The following is a 4,752-nucleotide window of genomic DNA, read 5'->3' on the forward strand; positions in this document are numbered from 1 at the left end:
CTTCCTTTGAAATCCAGTGCAGAAAAAAAATATTTGAATTTGTACCGTTATTATGCTAATCTTCCCCCACTGTTGTTTCTGACTGACACTCACAGATAGTCTGTGTAACACAAACTCTGCTGTCCGGGCCCGGGCTGATGTTGGGCGGGCTGCTATAAGTCAAATTTAATCAAGATAGCTGACAGACGGATCCAGGACTTCCATTCATTTATGTATTCATTGGGGTCAATTCACCGTTCAAACTGTAGGACAGGTCACAATGGGAATATCGTATTGCTTTTGCCCTGGGCCAGCAACTTGGCAGCTTCAGAAAATGATGGAAAAGGCATCCTCATCTAAGTTCACAGCATCCTCCATCGCCTCACACTCCGACCGGTAGGAGTTCGATCTTCCGTTATATCTACCTGTGCGATAGCGTGGCGCAATGGCAGTGTGTTTGTCTCGGGACCTAGAGGTCTCGAGTTCGAATCCGGCTGCATGTCACCGATCTTGTGCCCTTGGGAAAGGCACTTTATACGGCTTTCCTCACTTTACTCAGGTGAAAATGAGTACCTAGCTTTGACTAGGGCCGTTAAATGGAGGTCCCGTGTCTGGGGAGAGCCATACCCCAGGCACGTTAAGGAACCAACCACACGTGCGATGGTGCAGTGTGAGTGGATAAAAACTTACAGTCTTGTGTACGTCTTACGTACCGTGCTTGCAGCCCTCAGCCTTATGAGGTAAAGCACGTATAAATCCTTGGTATAAAGAAGGAGAAGAAGACCATTCTAAGACAGATTTATGATCCCTCCCAGCATTGCCACCCCATGCGGTCATGTCTGCTCAGATATTATGGGGATACAGCTTGCAGGCAAATCGTTTTTTTTTTTCATTCTTATGGTGATGGTTTATATCTTTGGGCTCAAGTCCAAGGAGAAGACTTCTCCTTGGATTTGGGCCCAAAGATACAAACCATTGCTTTTATGCGGTAAGTAACCAGTAACTGAAGCCGGTGTATCATTGCATGCTCTGGTCATCTACGGTTCAGCTCCCCTGTCAAAGGGCCGGCAAGGTTGTTTTAGAGTGCTTTTAGTCAATCTCTCGCACTGTAAATACCAAGGTGGGTGGTACATGATCATAGACTTGTGTGATGAAGGGTGCATTTTTTTCTAGGAGCTTTGTCAATTGCTATTTGACAAGGTTTAACTGTTTGAGAATACAGGCTGTAAATTATGTATATTCAGGTTGTTCCAGGAAGATGGGCTACACATGAATATATCAAGAAGAGTGCAATAACCTTGCATGCAGCCTGGAAGAACAAAGTCTTTGTCATCTACATTCACCACTTTAACTTATAACATGATAGCAGAGGCGGAGGCAGCAGACTTCTAATGGGGTGGTGAACTATATTGCAATTGACGTCATTTTCAGCACGCGCAGCGTCAAAGGCACTAGCACGACAATCCTGGGAGTCTGGGGGCATGCTAAATGTAATGACATTTCTGTAGACCTACTACCAGAGAAAAAGATATTTCAGGGCAACACGCACCTGAGCATCTTGACCGTCGGAGGCGCTGCCCGTCGTCGCAGTTACGTCAAGAGAAAAAAAAAGAATTCCTGACCATCTGAAATGTCATTTCCTGCATTTGAGGGGCACATTTTGCTTGTAAACTAAGTTATGTTGGATAATAGAATTTCTATGAGTGAAAAGGTTTTTGTGGGCCGCTCTCCCGTAACATACTTTCACCAGGCATGTCCAATGGTGAATCGCGATCCGTCGCAATGGAGATACGTCGAAATTAATATTTTTGCATCTTGACCCTCTGAAACACCTCTTCCTGCATTTTTTCACGTGTCAATGTTGTCGGTAGACTACTTAGGTTTAATGAAACTTCCGTTGGTGAAAAAATATAGAAGGGTTTCAGCTCGATTGTTTTTTTAGGTGGGGGGGGTGCCCTCCTTTATTTTTCGGGGAGCCAGCTAGCAGGTCATGATCACCAGCAGTTGACGGTATCCTAATCTGATCTACACCTTCATTATCAGTTGGAGAGATAGCAGACCGAACATCCCGTGGCCTGTACTCAATGCCGAAACTGACTGAAATTAGCTGGTTTCGTGGTTACTCAACTGCCCCTATGTGTATTGTGCTGAGATTGGCTAGATGCTTGTCATCAATGTGTAAACATTTCATACTTAGAAATACAGAGAAAATGCAATAATCAGTGTCGTATTCATCTGGCTTTCGCCCGTTGCTTGCGGAAGCAGTAAATGTTTTTTCTTACACTTTGAAGGTCTGTTTCCGTAATGGCACGGTCCCAATACCATCTCCATCATCATCAACAGTCAAGATGAACGACTGCTTGAAGTATACTAGCTAGCTCATAACTACGATTGAGTGGTCTGCAACTGGTCAATTACACCAAGGCTGGTATTACTTCTTCCCGGAACTGTTTGTTATTGAAGAAAAGGTAGAAAGAAAGCAATTAAGATTTTATGAGAAAGTAATGTGAACATAGTTTAGGTCATAACAAGTAAATTTCATGGATGACGTCAGCGCCCTCATTAATGTTCGTCTAGCGCATGATTTTGAAGAAAAAAAGACTTTTTCCTCTCGCTCCGGCGAGGGGAAAATGACAGGAAAGTACCAGAATGGGAAATAGATAGTGTGGTTGCTTTGATTGTACTTGTAGATGTGGCAACAGTAGTGGCAAATCTAGCCATTACCGTATACGCAGTTGTAAAAGTGAAATTAGTTCGATAGTAAAAGTGGCACCAGTGTGGTAGCCATGAATGTAGTAAACTTGGTAAGTGGTACAAGTCTACCCATTCTCCTACGCAGGGACATCCAACAACCAAACTGCCTGTCTGGATGTTCCCTGCTCTTTCCACCGCCACCCTTAGTTCCTGACCGCCCTGCTTATAAATATTAATGAGGTTACCCTTATACATGCGAGACAGCTTTTGAAAACGGAAAGCCTATTCTCTGATTGGCTGACAGAAGGTTTGGGGGGACGTCCACAGGAACTAAGAGTGACGGTTAAAAGAGTAGGGTACATCCAGACTGTTGGCTGTTGGATGTCCCTGCGTAGGTGGTACCAGTCTACCAGACAAGTGTCACTTTGTGCACCTCTTGAATGTAGAAGCAAAATACTTACTGAATGTGTTGTCGCTTCAATTCTTCAAGACCTACCATTTGTTTTTTCACCATATATCACATTAAATTTGGGGTCTACAGGGGACCCATAAAATCTACTTGCTGTGGCCTTATTGGATTCTAAGAAGCAACTTTATATTGATATTATATACATGTAGTAGAGTAGATTCATCCCTCAAGCTACCGACATCTTGCACACTGCTAGATTCATCCCTCAAGCTACCGACAAGGTGTTGGTAGCTTGAGGGATGAATCTACTCTACTATATACTTTATATTGATATTATGTTAGGTTTATGTATTGCACGTTCATATTTTACTTCGTCTTGCGTTTAGCTTATCATTGACGATGCAGTAAAAACTTGCATTAAGTTTGAACATTTTCAAACGACAAGTCGTTAATTAACGGAGAGAGGTAACGGCCGTTCAAACGACTCTCGGCTCTACACCATTGGGTCATTCATGATTGCTAGTGTGCATTATCAGCTGCCACAAACTACATATTGAAACCTTAAGGCATACCCGCACCCCTCTGGAAAATTGACTATGTAGATGATTTTGTAATTCAAATGTACACTGTAGAAAAGAGGATGGATTCAATTTTGTAATAGGATGTAGATAATATAGCGATTCATTCATTGATTCATCGATTCACCCATTCGTCCATCCATTCATCCATCCATTCATCCATTCATCCATTCATCCATTCATCCTTTCATCCTTTCATCCATTCCATTCTCGTGAGAGGAAGAGTGAGAGAGACACCGGCCATCAGAATGTTGTCAACCACAGCAAGCCTCAAATGAAATACACTTTGGTCAGATATTGACAACTACGAGCAATTTGCATGGGCCATAACGTTATCTTTATTCTGCGGAGTATATTTACCTTAATAACGCATGCAGAACAATAAATTGTGACAGCCAAATCACCCCCCCCCCCCCAGTGTAACGTCAACTGTATTAACCATTTTCGCGATTTCGTGGCTGTAAGTGCATAAAAGTACACATATATTAACTATTCATTGAAAAGCCTTCTGAATTCATGGCATGTTTCTTCCCTGGGCCAAAAGTATTGCTAATGTCTTCGTCTCTGTGAGTTACCGCAGAACCAAGCTTAGTGAGGTTGTCCATAGTGCATGAATGATTACTTCTCGTTACTCTCAAGGACAACGGCAAAAACGTATGCTGAGTCAGAGGGCATAAGTCATGGTTCTGTCTCTTCCCACACTGGGAATTTCCGCTATGTCAAGAGTCTGTTCCCTGTTGATATGGGTGCTAGTGCTTCCTTACGTAGACTTAGATCCTCCCGTATCTAATGACACATTGTGGGCGGTTTGGGGCAAGGGTTTCCGCTTCCTTCAGGTTAATACCCAAATGGCCAATGTCTCTCTGTAGCAAGGTAATTTTGGCCTTCCCTGTTTTCTTTCCTGTTTTCTTTTTCCATTGCCTGGTTGCCAGTGCAGTTCTGTTTTAGCGTGTGTGTCTACAGGTATTCCAAGCACATGTCCTGTGTACTTTATCGATATATTCTGCTTTCTGCGATGGTGGTGCTAAGAGGTTTTGTCTCGCTCCATTGATACACTTCTTCATTTGTGATTCTTCTCTGTGCGGTACGTTG

Source organism: Branchiostoma floridae, chromosome 6 (genome assembly GCF_000003815.2).
Source record: "Branchiostoma floridae strain S238N-H82 chromosome 6, Bfl_VNyyK, whole genome shotgun sequence".
NCBI lineage: Eukaryota > Metazoa > Chordata > Leptocardii > Amphioxiformes > Branchiostomatidae > Branchiostoma > Branchiostoma floridae.